At 39.4% G+C, this 19,099-nt stretch overlaps 1 pseudogene; it reads right to left on the bottom strand.

Annotated features, from left to right (window-relative positions):
* Positions 1–258: 258 nt before the first annotated feature.
* LOC107526808 (lysine--tRNA ligase pseudogene) lies at positions 259–2,012 on the bottom strand (annotated as a pseudogene).
* Between the last annotated feature and the right edge of the window lie 17,087 nt (positions 2,013–19,099).

The raw sequence follows: 19,099 nt of genomic DNA, 5'->3' as shown, positions 1-19,099 counted from the left end.
TTTTTTTCTAACATGAAATATTTTCTGACCATTTCAGCCTGAGGCAGTCTCTTCCCTCAAAAAAATTTTTTTATGGGCAAGAGACAAATGGTTTATTTAGTAATATGAAGTAAAAAAGGAATTCTTAATTCCCTTTCTCTTCCCCAGAGACTGAACTGTGATAGTCAGATAGATAGCAACATACTAGAATTTCCTTGCAGTCCTTGATCTTTTGCAAAAAGGTAAAGATGCCTGAATTATAGCACTTGCAATTATTTTCTAGACAGAAGTACCAGCTGTTGTGTTTTCCAATGTACCAACATTTTATTTCCTGTCTTTGGGTTTCATGGCAGGAAACAGAAGTACTTCCTTGATGTTATTTGGGTCTGTGAGAAACATGGTGACTAGGTTGATGCCCATGCTCCAGCCAGCTGTGGGGGACTGACGTATTTCTGGGCAGTGCAGAAGTTTTCATTTATGAACACATATTTCAGGGCAGTGCAGAGTTTTCATCATCACCCGTGGCCTTAGCCTTGGCCTGTTCTTTGAAATGCTGCCACTGCCTTGTGGGGATCATTCAGCTTGGTGTAGGCGCTGCATATTTCTTTCTTCATGACAAAACGCTCAAAGCACTCAGTCAGACCCTCAGTGCCAAAGGGGCTCATTATCTGTGGGTGATCACGGATGAATGTAGGATTGATGCGTGTCACCTCCAGGAACTCCCAACAAGCTTATCAAGGAGCCTGGCTATGGTCCGAGGTGGAGGGCATTCAACATATTTTGGCACACAAATATCATCAAGAATTTTGTGTCTTTAGTTTCAAGGTTAGTTTCTGGCAGCTTCACCCCCGGTGCTTTCTCAAGCTCTTCTACTGCGCTGATTTTCCAGGGAGGTGGGGTGAAGTCAATCTTGTAGGCTTTGCCCTCAGGGCCATCTGGATGGTAGGTGACCTTGTAACGGCTGGTAATGTGATTTTCATCCCTGAAATTATCCTCTGCATGATTTCCATGAGATCATGATAGCCTGCATAGACCATGTAGAACTCACAGGTGGTGAACTCAGGATTGTGAGTCAAATCAATTCCTTCATTCTGGAACTGGTATCCAATTTCATAAACCTGGTCAATGCCACCAACCACCAGCATCTTATGGTGGAATTCTGGAGCAATCCTCATATATAAATTCAAAGGTTCAGCTTATTGTGGTAGGTCATAAAAGGTGTGGCCACAGCTCCCCCTGGAAGATGTTCATTATAGGAGTTTCAGTCTCTAGGAATCCCAACTCATCCGAGAAACTTCTTATGTATGTGATGATCTTAGAGCAGATGATAAATTTCTGCCTCACAAAGTCTTTCAGGATCAAGTCCGAGTATCTCTGACAGTATCTTGTTTCCTTTCTTTGAGGGCAAAGTGAAGATGAGGCAACATGCAAGTATGTTCTCATAGGGAATGTTGCTCAGCTCACCCTTCTTGGTTTTTCCAGGATTCCCCTGAACTCCAATTATGTCTCCCTGATGCAGTTTGTTATTGATATGAATGAACTCTTCTTTCAGATATGTAATACCTGGAATTGACCATGACTTGCAACTTGACCCCCCTCTCCTCAAAGGTCATAAAAGATGAGCTTTACCCCAGAAGCTCTTTTGGCATGGATCTTACCTGCCACCTTTAAGGTGATTTCATTCAGATAGTCCCCAGGCTGCAGGTAACTGTGTTCTTGGATTAAGTAAGTTAGCGAGACATCTACATGGAACATGTGTGTTACCCACTGACCTTCCGTTGGTGCACTGCTTTGCTGCAGATCTTGTAGAACTGGTTTGGGCCCAGGCTCTCCTCCCTGGTACCCACATCATTGTCAGTGGTGTGGTTGGTGGCAGCAGCACTGGCCTGGCTTAGCTGATTCTCACCAAGCTCCTCCTGCTTGGCCTCCTCTGGTACTTCCTTCTCAGCTTTCACGTGTCTCTTTACCTCATTTTTGCTCAGTTTTAGCTCACCACTGTTCACGTTCACCTCAGGCCCCTGCGCCACAGCCATCTCTCTGGAGGGCCTGACCTGAAAGGTTTCCCTCCAAATTTCTACTGTGACTATCAGCTTTAAATAATGAAAAGATCACAAGCTCTGAATACCTATGTTACTTTGGATAGGTTACTTAACCTGCCTGAGGTCACTTTTCTTTTTCTGAAAAATAGGCAAGATAACAGCCCATACCTCACAAAATTGTCGTGAGGTTTAGATGAGGTGATAAATGCAGAGGGCTTAGAACAGTATGTGGCATGTAGCAAGCACTCTATCATTAGGGTCAGTCTCCTACCAATTTAGTTTAATTCTATATACAGAACTCCTAATTATGTCAAACACTGGGCTAGTGCAGTGGATATCACACTGTGTACCAAAGATTGGGTAATGTATTATTGGGGATATGAATATGCCCCCAAGGAGGTCAATTACTTTTCATGTCCCCATAAGTCAGCAGACCAAACAATTAATATTGCTTGAAGAATTGTTTAGGAATATTTTTATTTCTTCTCCAAAGCGGAATTCCTATAGGCTGTAGGGGCATAACAAAACCCCTTACCTCACAGGGCTACTGCACAGGTCAAATGGTAGAATATATGGAAGTGTTCTGTAAACTTGAAAATATGAAGCAAATGTTTATAAAGATGTCAATTTTCAAATCATTAAAGTTCCTAAATGAAATGTTCAACTTTGTATGATTTTGTCTTTTCTCCAAACAGAATATAAAAGCTTGTTGTAGGTGAGATAGGCATTATTTCATCTTTGTAAATCCCTGGTATCCACCTTGGTGCTCAGTAAAGAACAAGCACTTGATAACGTTTTATGGCCTAAATTTTTGCACAATGAAAACCTTTGACATTTTCCCTTTCTGGTGATATTCTGTAAAGTACTACCCATATACTGGGTGGGGGATTTGGTTGCATTGGTTTCAAGAGGAGAAACCTGTTTAAGGCATGTTGTTGCTAAGCAGAAAATACACTTTCAAAAAAATATTCTTAATTCTCTGAGCAAAACTATCTTGAGTTTTAAACACCAATTTTCAATGAAAAATCTGACAGGCAAGGAATGCTTATTGAGCTCTTGGTCTGCTCTGTGCATCTGTACACAGTGTTGACTAAGCTGTTAATCCTTCCATCTTTACAGGATATTTTAGGGATGCTCATGGTGAGGTCATGCATATCCATTTTTGTAGTGTTCTCCCACTCTACCCACTCACCATGTGTTCTGGTGCTGTGATATTTTTGTCCACTCTCATAGTACTCTCTCCTTCTTACCTTCTTTCCTTCCCTCAGACCCAGGAAAAAGAAAGTTGGTTCTTCAGTGTTTTCCCCAAATTGAAATGTGACTGAGATTAGGAAGTAGGGCAGTGCTATTTTTCTTCCCCACCTCAGGTTGATGTTGAAATGACTCAGAGGTAACAGCTTAATATTCCGTAAAAAAACAATCCTTCAATTGAAGAAAAATTATATCAATGATAAGAAAAAATATTTGTTTATCTGGAAGAGATTTTCTTATATTCCCAACTTTCACTTTTAAATTCTTTCTGCTGTTCCTGCCTTTCATGCAACTTCAGATATGCAGAAGGATTTTCTAAAGGAAAAAAGTATCTAGTCATGCTCTTTACAATGATTCTAGGTGTGATTTAAATTAAGATGTATTTGTATAGAATTGAAATAAAATCTCTTTGTCGTTGGTCCAGCACCAAGGACAGAGAAATGACTTCTAGTTTATTTCTCTCAAGAACAGTTTGTTAAGTCCTCAGTTCACCTTGCCCTGATATTACATAATTTCATGCCAGGCTTAACCCAGAACTACTGCCTCTCTGCATTTACTATTTTTTTTTAATATTCTAGGTATCATTTTGAGATCAATTAGACTCTCATTTCATGAAACAACTTTTCAAACTCAATTCTCTCACTTAAAAATTATTTTGAAATTATTATAGATTCACAGAGAAGTCCTGAATAGCCTTTACCCAGTTTCTAATGCAGGTTTGTCAGATAAAAAACAGAATGCTCAGTTAAATTGGAAATTCAGAGAAATAACGAATACTTTTTTTTGTATAAATATTTTTAGTATAAATATGTTATTCTAATATTTGGGACATATTTATACTAAAAATTAGTTGTTTATCTGAAATTCAAATTTAACTGGGCTTTTTAATTTTATTTTTTTTTAAATTAGGCTATATCTTGCTACAGATATAGTCAAATTATTGTGTGTTAAGGTTACTTGGGGTAGTTGTTCTTTGTCCATGTTTTAACACCAACTGGATAGTTATGTTCATGTCATTTTACTTTTTAATATTTTAGGAATTTCTTTTAATTTTAATTTTGTTTTGCAGAATATCTAAGTGTTTCTAAGGTTGGATTTACATGAATACAATTTCAATGCATTTGTTCTCTAAACTAATTGAAATTAGTTTGCTCATTTTCATGTTTTTAAAAAACAGATGCACTATCATTTCCCTAGGTACCACACTTTTATGAATATTTTATGAAACATCTTTATGAAATAGAATGATTCCATGAAGACAGCCTGTATAACACTGCATAACCTTCTTTTGAGTTGCTTTAAAACAAGTCACCTTGTATTCAGCCTAGAGATAAACTGGAATTTCATGCTAATTAGCCTCCTAGGTCCTTTCATTTTGTACAAGACCAAAAATATTTTCACAAAGTCCTTAAATGGGAAACCAACAAGGGAATTTTGCAAATGTAATCCTAATTAAGATATTTAGATTTTATTTTTATTTTTTACATACAGTTGTTTTAAAATGAAAACTTTATGAGGACCTGGCTACTCCTGCGTTGACACTAGAATCTCCCTGGTGACTTCAGCACAGGCCAGAAAAGCCACCCAGGCAGACCTGAGGAGCAGTTTATAAAATATGCCCTAATGTGTTTTTGTTATCTATTATCTATCTATTATCTATCTATCTATCTATCTATCTATCTATCTATCTATCTATCTATCTATCATCTATCTATCTATCTATCTATCTATCTATCTATCTATCTATCTATCATCTATCTATCATCATCTATCTATCTATCTATCTATCTATCTATCTATCTATCTATCTATCTATCTATCTATCATCTATCTATCTATCTATCTATCTATCTATCTATCTATCTATCATCTATCTATCATCTATCTCTATCTATCTATCTATCTATCTATCTATCTATCTATCTATCTATCTATCTATCTATCATCTATCTATCATCTATCTATCTCTATCATCATCTATTATCTATCTATCTATCTATCTATCTATCTATCTATCTATCTATCTATCTATCTATTTCTCTATCTATCTATCTATCATCTATCTATCTATCTCATCTATCTATCATCTATTTATGTTAATCCTCACCTGAGGATATGTTTATTGATGAGAGAGAGAGAGAGAGAGAGAGAGAGAGAGATGTGAGAGAGAAACATCAATCGGTTACCTCCCTTACAGGACCCTACTGGGAATCGAACCAGAAACCTTTTGGGGTATGGGATGACGCTCCAACCAACTGAGTCACCAGTTAAAAAAAATCTGAGTTATTTTAAACAACTCTATATGTAGTTTTTCTGTTTTGGAATTGTGAGAACAAGCAATGGATTAATATTTCTTAAAAAACTATTTGTGGGGATAGGAATAAACTTAATGATAATTCAATTAAAAAATTAAACATGAGTTTTTAGTAAAAGTCTTTTGGGTATTTATGAATATTTTAATTTTAACAAGAGAAAATGACAGTTTAGGTATAACCAATACTTGTTATCATTTGGGTAGTTTTCTGACTATCTTCTTGCCTTCCATCTTTGACTCTTTACCCTTTCTGAAAAGATAAACCTTAACTTTTGAAGTAAAGGTATATTTTTACCTTTCTGGTCACTAAAGAAATATATCCTTATTGTAGAAAAATAAAAAGTGATTAAAAACCAAAACTTCTTATAATAATTCCATTACCCAAAGAAAATTGTAGCTATCATTGATGAAATTCTTTCTATGTTTATTTTACATAGATGAGATTAAATTTGCATGTATTCAATTTTACTTTCTTTTTCTGTTTAACATTGAAACATAAGCATTTTTATTTTTTATTTATATATATTTATTGATTTTAGAAAGAGAGGAAGGGAAAGGGAGAGAGAGAAACACTGATGTGAGAGAGAAGCATCAATCGGTTGCATCCCTTATGCACCCGGACTGGGACTTGAACCCGAAACCTGGGCATGTGCTCTGAGCAGAAATCAAACCTATGGCCTTTTGGTGCATGGGACACAATGTTCAACCAACTGAGCCACAGTGGCCAGGGCAAAACATAAGCATTTCTAAATATTATTAAAAACTTTGTAAATAATTTACTGGTTGACCAAGTTAATATGATCTGTGTGTGAAAAATTTAAAGAAACTTTAAGATAAACCAAAGAACTTATATACTTATATGCATAGCCCATGGACACAGACAATAGCGTGTTGTAGGGCTGGGGGTGTAGGAGTTGGATGGAGGGGGGTTAAGGGGAGGGAAAATGGGGGACATCTGTAATACTGTCAACAATAAAAACATATATGTTTAAAAATATATTTTAAAAAGAAACTACATCTAAGAATAATATGCCAACAAATTTGGAAACAAATTTTAAAATGTGATTATAATCTTCCAAAGAAAACTTTTGGAAAAGTGCACTTACTGATTATTCCCATCTTGGAGTTTTATAAATTGTGAGAAATCCGTACTGACTTTTTTTTTTTTTTTTTTTTAATCTGGATAGTGTTTAAAGATTTTTTTAAATTATTTTTTTAAAATTTACCTTTAAAATTGTAAAAAGTATTTCTTGTTGAAAGTATTACAGATGTCCCCTTTTCCCCACTGATCCCCTCACTCTGCATCCGCCCTACCCCCAGGCCTTCCCCACACCACTGTCTGTGTCCACGGGCTCTCTGATTAATCTCTCCCACCCACTCCCCACCCCCACCTTCCCTCTGAGATCCCTCAGACATACTGATTTTTAAGTCTTTTTACATCATAAAATTTCAGCCATATGTCTTTACACCAGTGGCTTTCATTTTGGTCCCTGAACCAGAAGCAGCAGCAGCATCTATGAGCTTGTTAGAGATGCAAATTTTTGGGCACCATCCCAGACCTACTGAATTAGAAACTCTGGAGGAAGTACTCACAGATCTGTGCTTTAACAAGCCCTCCAGGTGACTCTGATGCACACTCAAGTCTGACAGCCACTGCTTTAAACTTTAGAGTAATTCATAAAAAGATGTCCTCTTTTATCATTTCATTAAAAGATATTAATTAACTAGTCAGTTAATTAATCCATCAAACATTTATTGTCTATAAAAACACGCATTGTTCGGATATATAGTAGCAAATAGAAACAGTCCCTACCCTTATAGTTCTAACACTGTAGTTGGGGTGGGGTGTGAGACAATAAACAGATAAGTAAAACACGTAGAATATCAGATAGTGATAAAGTACAGTAGAGAAAAATAAAACAAGAAAAAGGAATCGGGAGTTCTGGGGGTGCTTTACAATTTAAGCGGGATGGTTAGGATGGGCTTTACTGAGAAGGTGATGTGAGGGAGCTAACTGTGCCAAGACGTGGGGGAAAAAACATTCCATGCGAAGGGAACAGTAAGTGGAAAGGCTTGGAGGTGGGACGGCACTGACCAGTTTGAGGAACAGCAAGGACGTCGGTATAGCTGAAGGTGAAAAGGGTAATAGGAGATGGGGTCAGAGGGAAGGGAGCTATGGGGGCATCTTGCAGGTGGCTGTCTGAGTAGGATGCTCAAAGCTGGGATGATGGAGGGGCGATGCAGTAGATGCCATGGGTGCCGCACCCAGATCTCCTCTGCCAGCTGATGCATCTCTTCCCTAGCTGTTTCGGGTGCTGCCTGCTACAGCTGCTCACAGTTGCTCCTTCTGCAGCAAATTTGCTTAGCAGGAAGCACCTTTCCAGGGAGGTATATTCTCCTTACCCACTAATAGGGGCATCGCACAGCCAATGACTGACACAGGGGTATAAAAATCCGAATCCCTTTCTTCAAGGTGGGACTAACTCTGCGGTGCCATTTATGCTCCAGAGCTCCCTGTGAGTCAGGCCAAAGCAAGTTTCCAACTGAGACTATGTCCCTGCTTAGTTGTTTTACCCCTTTCCTAGCCTGCCCGCCTCATTTCCTTTCTCATAGGGCTCTCCCTCAATAAATCCTGTGAAGAACAATCCTTGTCACAGCTTCTGCTCTTAGGAATCCCAACCCAAGACAGTTGGTAGCAGGAGTGGTCCTAGAAAACAGACTCTAAGGATGGGACTCTGGAGTTGGATCACTCAGCTGCTCGATGGCAATGAGGACCTCAACGTGGTGGAAGGTGGAGTACTGACAGTCCCTGGCATGCTGGAGCTGCATAATTGCTAAGTCAGAGAGTGGGAATCTTAGAATTCTATCCGCCTCATCAGTATTAGAGCACTTTCTTGTGACACAGCTTTTAAAACCCAGGTGCAATCCCAGGAGAACTTTTTAAAAATATGTATCTTTTATTGATTTCAGAGAGAGGAATGGGGGGGGGGGGGAGAGGAGAAACTTCAACGATGAGTAATCATGCACGGAGGAAAGGGGAATACTAAGATCTTCCCAGGGCTGTTTGACAGAGAGTCCTAGTTGACAATGATACTCCAGGGCCCAAGTGTCATTATGACCTCCACATATTAGTGTAGGGGTGTATGACGCCAGGTAATAAATGGAGTCCTGGCTCACAGTGGGTCCACCTGAAAAGCGTAAACAGTATGACATACACAGTAGTTGGCAGCCTTTACATTGGGTCACTGACCTGAAACTACACCCTACTCCCCAGCTAAGACAGCCAATCACAGACAATATTGGATCTTGGGTGGAAGGGATCAAATTATGGGAAAAAGAATATGAGTCTTTTAAAAAATCTTTCTGGCAGGGGGAACTGTTTTATTTTGTGAGGAAAGCATGGATAGGGTACCAGTTGCTTTTTTCTTATTTTTCCCCCGCCATCCATCTGTTTTGTACTTAGCTGCAACAATAAGGGTTCTGCCAATTTTAGTTTTTTATGGCATGTGTGTGTTCTTCTTGCATCTTCATAGACATTTTCATGGGGATCTGGAGGGTGCTGTCTTTAGACAGGATTGTTACCCAGATGTCATTTAAAAATATGTGACTTAAATAGCTTTTAAAAGAATTTAAATTTATTATTAAATCACATAAAAGAATGAATTCTGGCAGGTAGATATAAATGGCTATAGTACTATATTCTTTTGACATGCCACAAACAAATCTCCAGGGAACTCAATTCACCATAAAATAGTTGCAGTTAAATTCCTTCCACCTGCATTCACCTGAAGCTTTTGCAGGACTGTAACAAAATATCTTAGAAGTATTGTCTAAAAGTCCACGATTATGTGATAAAGCCAAAAGGTGAGGAATATTTGAACATTATTCTGCTGTAGCTTTTTTGAGACCTACTTGTCAGCAGCCTGTGCCGTGAATCATTCTCAGATGCCTCTTGTCTTAGCTTGGGGTAGTCTTTCGTTTTTCACACTTACTGTGGGCATGGCCATGGCATGGCAACTAGCCAATAAGAATTTATTAAAAACTTACAGGGGAGTCAATACTGTGTGTAGATGGTGACTGGTCCAGGAAATGTAAGCCTTTTGAAGGTGATGATTTGTCAGAAATAGAACCCTTTAATTCCTCTGTGGACATATGATAAAATGTTTCCAGTTTGGGTGCCTCCCATGACTCTGTTCTTGCCATTTACTTAGTCACACCGCCAAGTTAATGTTACATGCTTGTCGGGAGTGAGGCCATTGAAAATGGTTATAAATATGTGTTAGCTGGCTAGGGCTGCCATAACAAAGCACCGCAAATTGAGTGGCTTAAGAAACAGAAATTGATTGTCTCACAGTTCTGGAGGCTGGAAGTCTGAGATCCAGGATGTCAGCAGGGCCATGCTTCCTTTGAGGGACTAGGGAGGATCTGTTCTAGGGCTTCCCTCCCGGCCTCTGGTAGCCCCCCGCCTCATGGCAGTCTACCCCCAACCTTTACATGGTGTTCTCCTTGTGTGTATGTCTGTGTCCAAATTTCCCCCTTTTATAAGGACAGTATTCATATTGAATTAGAGATCCATCCTACTTCAGTATGACTTCATCTTAACTAATTACATCTATAACAATCTTATTTCCAAATAAGGTCATTTTGTGGTACTGGGAGTTAGAACATTGACATGAATTGGGGGGGGGGGGGGGGCGGGACTCATTCAACTCATGACAGACTCCCTTCCTTCATATTCAGACCAGTGGTTCTCAATATTGGTTGTACATTCAGATCTATTGGGGAGTTTAAAAAATTCTGATGCCCAGATTGCACCCCAGGCCAAGCACATCAGAGTATGTATGAGCCTCAGGCACCAGCACATTTTAAAGCTCTCCAGGTGATTTCAATGTGCAGTCAGTGTGAAGATCCACTGTACTTGAGCACCCCTCACCAAGAAGAACAGAAATTCACCCAATTCTACAGATAAAATCTTAAGAAAATAAAATTACAGTAACATATTTAAAAATGTCTCCTTGTTGTTAGTAGAAGTAAGATTAATTTTAGAATCAGGACAAAAGTTTTTGGAAAAGTGGGATTATAGGTGTTTTTTTTCCTTTTTAATTTTTTTCCTACAATTAACATGGAATTCTTGAACCAAAATCCACCAATCAATAAACCTTATTCAAAATAAGAAACACATCACCCTGGCCTGTGTCGCTCAGTTGGTTGGAGCATGTCCCACGCACTGGGAGGTCGTGGGTTTGATTCTCAATCAGGGCACATATCTAGATTGTGCGTTCAATCCTGGGTTGGGGAGGGGGTGGGAGGCAACCAATTGATGTGTCTCTCTTTCCCTTCCTCCCTCTCTAAGATCAATAAAAAAATAAAATGAATAAAAAACATCCCTTTTTCTTATTCTTAACTATCATGTACATACATACATATAAGCATTCCTTCTAGATTTAGTGTCATAAAGGGACCTTGATGAACTCTTGGCCCTACTATCTAATTACTGATAAGTCAAAGAACTATAGGTGACTCTTTTTAAAACAAAATGATCATTTATGATAGCAGTTCACCAATATTTAACTGATTTATAGGTAACAAACTATGTTGCAAATCAGCTCAGATACCTAGGCATACATTTCAAAACCAGTTTGTTGTAAAGGTTATTATAGGAAAACATATTGCAGCATTATTTACAATCACCAAGATATGGAAGCAACCTAGGTGTCCACTGATGGATGACTGCATAAAGAAAGTGTGATATAAATACACACACACACACACACACACACACACACACACACACACACACACACACACACGTGGTGTCCCTCCAAAAAAGTATACACACTTTAACAGCTGATAACTCACTTTTCACTCCTTTTGGGGTTTAACTGACACTGACTGTATAATCATTCAAAGTGCGTACACATTTTTTTGGTAAGATTTAGTGGGGATACATTAATCTTGCCATTAGTGACAACATTGATGGACCTAGAGAATTATGTTAAGTGAAATAAGTCAGACAGAGAAAGAAAAATACCTCATGATTTCACTTATATGTGGAATCTAAAAAACAAAATAAACAAAACAAACAAACTCAGATACAGAGGACAAATTGATGTTTGCCAAAGGGGTGGGAGTGGGGGTGGGGGTGGGGGTGGGGAGATGGGCAGAAAAGGGTAATAGGATTAAGAAGTACAAACTTCCATTTATAAACTAAGTCATAGGGATGTAAAGTATAGCAGAGAATATAATTAATAATATTGTAATAACTATGTATGGTGACTGATGGGTACTAGACTTATTATGGTAATCACTTCATAAGGTATATAAATGTGGAATCACTGTCGTACATCTGAAACTAATATAATATTATATGTCATACATAATTAAAAATAAATTTGAAAAACCAGTTGTTCATATATCTGAACTATATTTTTTTCTAATAATCTATTTGTGTACCTTGACAGAAATACCACACTGTCTTGATGACCATGGCTTTATAACAAATCTAAGACTTCATAAAAATTAAAAACTTCTGTTCTTTGAAAGATACAATTAGAGAGTGAAAAGACAAGCTGCAGGATGAGAAAAAATATTTGCAAATCATATATCTGATGAGAGACTTGTATTCAGAACATATAAAGAACTCTAAAACTCAAAAATAAGGCAACCCAACAAAAATGGGCATAAACTTTGAACAGATTCTTGTCTAAGAAGATACATGGATGGCAAACCAGCACATAAAAGATGCTAAACATCATTAGTCTTTAGAGAAATGCAAATTGAACCTACCACGAGACAATACCATAGCCCCAGTAGAATGGCTGAATTTAAAAGGACTGACCATACCAAGCGTTGGCAAGGATGTGTAGGTACAAGAACTGCCTTACACTGCTGACGGGAATGAAAATCATAAAGCTAATTTAGAAAACAATTTGGCAGTTTTTAAAAATATTAAACGTATACCTAGCATATGATCTAGCCATTTTACCCCTAGGTATTTGCCCAAGAGAATGCCTTGTCCATACAGAGACTTACGTATAAATATTCATAGAAGCTATATTTGTAACAGCCAGAAACTGGAAACAACTCAAATGTCCCTCAACAAGTTAATGGATAAACAAACTGCAGTATACAATGTGGTACATAATGGAGTACTACGCAGTAATAAAAAGGAACAAATCTTTGATATATACATCATGAATAAATGTTAAATTTGTATTCTGTATGAAAGAAGCCATACAAACAAGAATATTTACTGTATGATTCCATTTATATGAAGTATCTAGAATTTCAAACTGGTCCACAGTTGACAGAAAGCAGATGGGTGGTTGACTGGGCACATGAGGTGTAGAGGGCCGGGGCAGAATGGGCAGAGCGATGGCCAAGGGGCACAATAAAACTCTTGGGGGTGATATATATGTTCATTATCTTGACTGTGGCTATGGTTTTGTGAGCGTATACACATGTCAAAGTTATCAAATTTCACACTTTAAATATGTGTAGTCTGTTGTTCCTTTTTATAGGTACAGTATAATCATACCTCAATAAAGCTGTAAAACCAAAAGCAAACCAAAACTATTGGAAACAATCCAGTGGTATATGGTGGGGGACTGGTTACATAAATTATGGCACATTAATACAGTGGAATATTTTATAGCTATACAACGAATGAAGAAAACTTTACATGCTATATAGAAAGTGCACTGAGATACACTGTTAGGTAAAAAAGTAAACTGCAGAACAATGTCCATTTTGTATAAAAGAGGGGAATAAGAATATGTACTCACATTTGGTGATATAAAGAACAGAAACTCTGGATGGATCTGCAAGGAACTAGGAGTGCCGGTTGCCTGGATAGGAACATGTGGGCTGAAAACTGGGAAGGTGGAGGAAGGAAATAGAAACTCTCACCATAAACCCTTTATGGGCTGCGCATTTTCCCCTTCAAAGAATAAAAATGCTATTATCTCTAACTTCCTCCCTCTGCTCCTCCCTCTCTTTCTTCTCTTCCTTCCTTCAGCAAACATTTATAGAGTGCCTACTGTGTGCCAGTATGCTGATACAAATAGAGGATACAAATACGGGATAATTCTGTGCTGATGTAGCCTTGTAGTCTGTGGGAAGAGAAATATTAATCAAATATTCACATGCAAATGTGCAATTATGGATTGTGAAGTTCCCAGAAGGGAAGGAAGAGGGTGTTATAGTAATGTGTATGAGAGAACCGGCCTTTGTGGGGTTGGGGGTGAAGGCAGAGAAAGCTTACCCAAACGACTGAAGCGGAATCTGACTGGTTGCTGCATGGGGCTGGCCACGGCGAGCATGTGGGAGAGCGAGGTACGAGATGAGGCCTTGTTGAGTCTGAGTCTTTACCTTGAGGGCAATGGGTGGCCACTGAAGGATTTCTAGGAAGAGAGTGGTGATGTGTCAGTGGGACCTACAGATCAGACAATAGATAAAAGGGAGGCAGCAGCTGGCACAGGATATGAGTTGGGAGGCTACTATAATAGTCCAAGCAAGGCCAGAATTTTTGCTTTACAGATCAAGGCTAGGTCTGGTTTGAGGGCTGCAATCAATGGGGGGAGGGGGACATATGTAATACTTTAAACAATAAAGATAAATTAACAAAACAAAACACTTTGCTTTTAACAGTGCCATTGGATCCTGAGAGTTCTCTGCAGACCTGGCTTGGAGAGATTTCCTCCACAGGTCTTGCTGGAAATCCACAGGCTGGTTTGTTGTAATAGTAATTCACCTAAGACACCTTTCTTTAGAGTTGCAAAGATCTACTGCCTCCTGTACACCCACCAGCGCCCTTGAGAGCTGAGGGACTAAGTTGTGCTCTTCAGATCATTATCTCCTTCCACCTTGGAGGCATGCTTGAAACAAATGGGAAACTTATGACTTCTTTTTCTGCATGACTGGAAACTTCGTATAGTTTTTTTAGTGCTTTACAATTTCCTACTAATGGTTCTCCAGGCTGCAGGGAATGCTTTATATTGTTAACATTCTTACCTGCCAGGATCTTATATCCTTTAAAACCTGGTTTTTGCCTTCTAGGCTGGATCTGAGTCTGTAACAACTGATACGGCTAATCAGATTTCCACAAGACTCCCAAACACAGTTTCCTTTTTCTGAGGCTCTCCTGGTTCAGGAGAAAATTGGTAGGTTCCCCATTTGCACTCGTTGCATTTCAGATTGCTTTAGCAATTTTAATCTTTCCTTAGCAAGGCCTGCCTTGGGAGCCAGGTACAGGCATAGATTAGTGAAGCCCCCTAGGTTGACATAGTGATTCACTTCGGTTTCTCCTAGGGTGACCAACCACCCTGTTTTGTCCATGACTGAGAAGTGTCCTAGGATATGGGACTTTCAATGCTCAAACCAGGAGAGTTGGTCATCCTATTCCCTTTTATCATAAAACCACTTTGAGTATATGATATAAAAAGGTATATAAGGTTACATATATTTGAGAGAAAACCAAACCAAGGCTCCGAGAGGGTGACTTATTCAAGGTCACACAGAGCATTCTTGGTAGGGCAAATAGGACATAGTTTTTGGCTTTATCTTTTGAGAAGACATAAAAAGATAATATGTAGTAACAAAGGTCCATATTATATCCATGTGGCTGCTTAAGGAAAATCACTTTCATTTTCATTGTACATTTAATTAACATACTTATGATGCCAATATTTCAGAGACAGAGATGGAAAGAGGAGTGAGGGAGGGGGGGAGGGGGAGGGAGAGAGAAGGATATATCATGAAAAACAGCCCTACTCCTTACCCTACATACCCTGTCAGCAACTTCCGGAATTGACTACCCATCAGAAACACCAGGGGAGCTTCTAAAACACAGGGGTATGTATATTCCACTCCCAAAGACTGCTTTAATTAGTTTGAAGTGGGGCCTGGATAGCTGCAAGGCTGAGAACCTCCCCAGGTAATTCAAATACACAGCCAGGACTGATAATCACTGTTCTAGATCAGTGTCTCTTAAACATCCATGAGCATATAAATCACCTGGGGATTTTTGTAAAATGCAGATTTTTAAAATTTATTTAGCAGGTCTGGGGTGGGGCTAAAAAGCTCCCCAGAGATGACCATGCTAATATAAAATGATTGCATTGCTATAAAAATAGTTTGAAGTGCTTAGGTGATGGGTCTAGTCAGAAGTATTGCTTTGTCAAGTATATTTAAATAGACGCATTCAAACTGATGGGTCTGTCCTCTGTGGCCACTAACATGGATTTTTAAAATACCCTGCCTTCAAGTTATCACTGGTAGCTCCAATGTGGTGTCCATCGTTCCTTGGATTCTTGTGTGTGCAGAGTTTATCCTACCTTTGCTCCTTGTAAATCCATGTGGAATTGCACACACTGTTGCAATTCAGCAGGCCAGCCTCCTGTTTGACTGTCTCAGGGTTGGCCTTTTCCTCTTGGATACCACTGAGCTACTCAAGATCCTGGAATGAATGTGTTACCCATGCTAAGATTGGAATCTAGAGTACAAGTGTACAAGAATTGTGTACTTGACCTAGAGGGAGGCCTCTCCCAAAGACCAAATTGGGTGGTGTAGACATCTCTTTCCCCTTTCCTGGTTCCAAAGAGATATTTGGCTACCACTTGCTCCTTTATGGGGTCTTTTAGACTAAAGCCATCGGGAGGTGATTCAGAGAAGTGCTTTTCATTTTCACCCCCAGCTCCATTTGGGTAATGGGGTGTAATTCTGAATAAGTCTAAATAGAGGAGTGAATGAGACTGCAATGTAATGGAGGTGCAGCTCAGACATTCGAGAGCCCCTCCACTCTGACTGCTCAGAGTGAAATAAAGGAATGAAACTAAATAACATTTAATCATCATAAATCTAAGTAAAGGTCATTACCATTTTTTGCTTGGGCTCTCTTTTGTAGTATTCAATATGTTAGGCATAGAAGATCTGCTAACTTGCCCACCATTACATCTCTGTAATACTATTTCTTGTGTTACTCACCCATCCCCATCACACTCTTTGCTTTCCATGTGAGACAGGGCCTATTTTTCTCAAATGTTTCTTTTAAAAAAATAACAGTGCCCCTGGATAACGTTAATACTAGTTCCAGTTCCTGAACTCTGCCAGCCATTTCCAGGAAGCACACCCCCCAGTGACAGCCTTCCACGGCATCTATTTTCCCCTTGGCTGATTCATAGCCAGATGTATATCTTCAGCTGACATTTAATAACACCAGAATGTTCTTATGAGTAGGAGGAGTAGGTGACTGCTTCTGGGGACATGACTCAGAGGACTGGGGAAACCCTCCTTTTACCAAAATGCTTTCCTATCTTTTGTCTGATGCCTAAAATTCTTGCTAGAGAGCCCTCTCCTTTTTGTTAAGGTTCTAGTTCTTGTTAAATGCTCTGAGAGGGGGCACCACTCTAAACCAGAGCTTCTCAAACTTTAACATGTTTATGAATCATCTGGGACATCTTGTTAAACTGCAGATTTGATTTCAGTAGGTCTAGGGTGAGGCTCGTGAGTCTATGTTTTAACAAGCTTCCACGTGGGGCCAAGGTTGCTGGTGGGTGGACTACACTTTGAGTGGCAAGGTAGGATCAATGGTTCTCAAACTTGGCTGCACATGAGAACCTCCTGGAGATATTTTACCAATCCAGAAGCCTAGACTGTGCCCCAGACCAATTAAATGAGACTCTCTGGGGGTAGGACCCAGACATAAGTATTTTTTAAAGCTTCCCAGGCAATTCCAATATGCAGCCACATTTGAGAACAAGTGCTTCAAACCAGTGATTCTCAGCCCTAGCTGCTGATTAGAATTATCAAGGGAGCTTTTAAAAAATACCAACGCCTAGATCTGCCTGAGATCAATTAAATCTGAATCTCAACCGGTGGGATTCATTAGTGCTTTTCAAAAGCTGCCTGAATGATTTGAATGTGTGGTGAGTTTTGAGAACCAATGCTCTGTTAATCAGTCTTTGTAACTTCATGTAGATAAAATCTCTGATAGGCAAGATTTGGTGGTAGTGGTGGGGGTGGGGGAAGGCAAGAGGTGGAAAGCTCAGAAAACTGGGGCCACACAAAGGGCAGGAGTGTGAAGAAATCTTTAAAACGGGGAAGGTGGGAACCTGAGGATTTTGCACACTGTATAATTTTGCCCAGGGCTACCATGGAGGGTGTTGGCATTGGAGGATTTGGGAACATCTGATGATGGTACTGTCTTGCTGGCTAGTTGGCCTGAGTAGTGGGCAGGGTATAATGTAAAAGGAGAGCCTACTAAAATTTGAAATTGTTCTCTGAATTAGATGCCTTATGAGGGTGATCAATGACCCTAATTTACCCAGAACTGTCCCAGATTTAGCACTGGGCAAACCTAGACAGTTGATCACCCTAGGCTCACCTTTGCGGCTGTGACCCAGATTTTGGAGTGTGGCCACCACAGAACAGTGTTTCTGGCTAGTCAATTGGAAGAAAATTGACCTCCTTGAGTTCTAAGTGCTTTTTGTTTATTGTTAATGATGAGGGCCAGACGTTGTGAGGGTGGTGGGGAATTTGGAGAAACCTGTTCCTGGATGCCTGCTTGAGGACAATTGGATAGCTGATCTTCATTCTTTTAAGTTATTTTTATAAAGGACTTGTGGTGCCAACATACACATACCACTGTTGGGCTGCCACAGCATTGACCTACATAGGCATCGAGGCCAAAGAGATTCTGAGGAGATGAGAAAAAATCATGGTCTGTGCCCATGAGCTCTCGTCTGACAGATGAACGTAACCTATTCAGAGAGTATTTTCAAAGTACGTGGCTTGAATGTAGATTAATGCCATGCAAAAATGAATATGCAAATGTTAGCAGGACACCGAGGCCCAAAGTAAAATGCCACATCAAAGGAGGATGGGGTTAATTGGGAAAGACCTTTTTGAAGACATGAATGTCACTTTATGAAATGAGGATAATGTCACATTTCTAAAAAAAGAAAAGGCCCAAACACCAAAACTAAAACCAAAACAACTCAAAGTGCTCATTAAAGGAAGGAGATAAAGACTGGATGATTCAATGTCCATGTTCTAGTTTATAGACTTCAGAATATAATCTGAGGCCATCTACCCTCAGCACAATCGAAGCCCGATTTTAAAGCTACTTCAATTTGTATGATCAGGTTGCTGGTAGTTAGTTTCCTTGCCTTAGAAGCCACCAGGGATTTCTTACCAGAATTGGCACTTTGGGGTAGACTCTAGAGCAGTGGTTCTAACATTTCAGTGTGTGTCAGAATCATCTGAAAGACTTGTGAAAGAGAGGCTGAGCCTTAGCATGCCTCCTCCCCACTACATTCTGATTCAGTAGGTGTGGGGTGGGGCCGGACAATCTCCAGTCTAGGTGATGCTGTTGCTTCTGGTACAGAGACCACATTTTGAGGAAGAATGGACTAGAAGAGCATTGTCTATAAAACTACTCTTCTAGTAGTTTTGAAGAGTAATGAAGCTCTTTCTAGAACAGACCTTGCCACTTAGAACATCACAACTAAAACCGAAG

Source organism: Miniopterus natalensis, chromosome X (genome assembly GCF_054644295.1).
Source record: "Miniopterus natalensis isolate mMinNat1 chromosome X, mMinNat1.hap1, whole genome shotgun sequence".
Lineage (NCBI taxonomy): Eukaryota > Metazoa > Chordata > Mammalia > Chiroptera > Miniopteridae > Miniopterus > Miniopterus natalensis.
The sequence above is the reverse complement of the archived record's forward strand: the minus strand, read 5'-3'. Positions and strand labels throughout refer to the sequence as shown.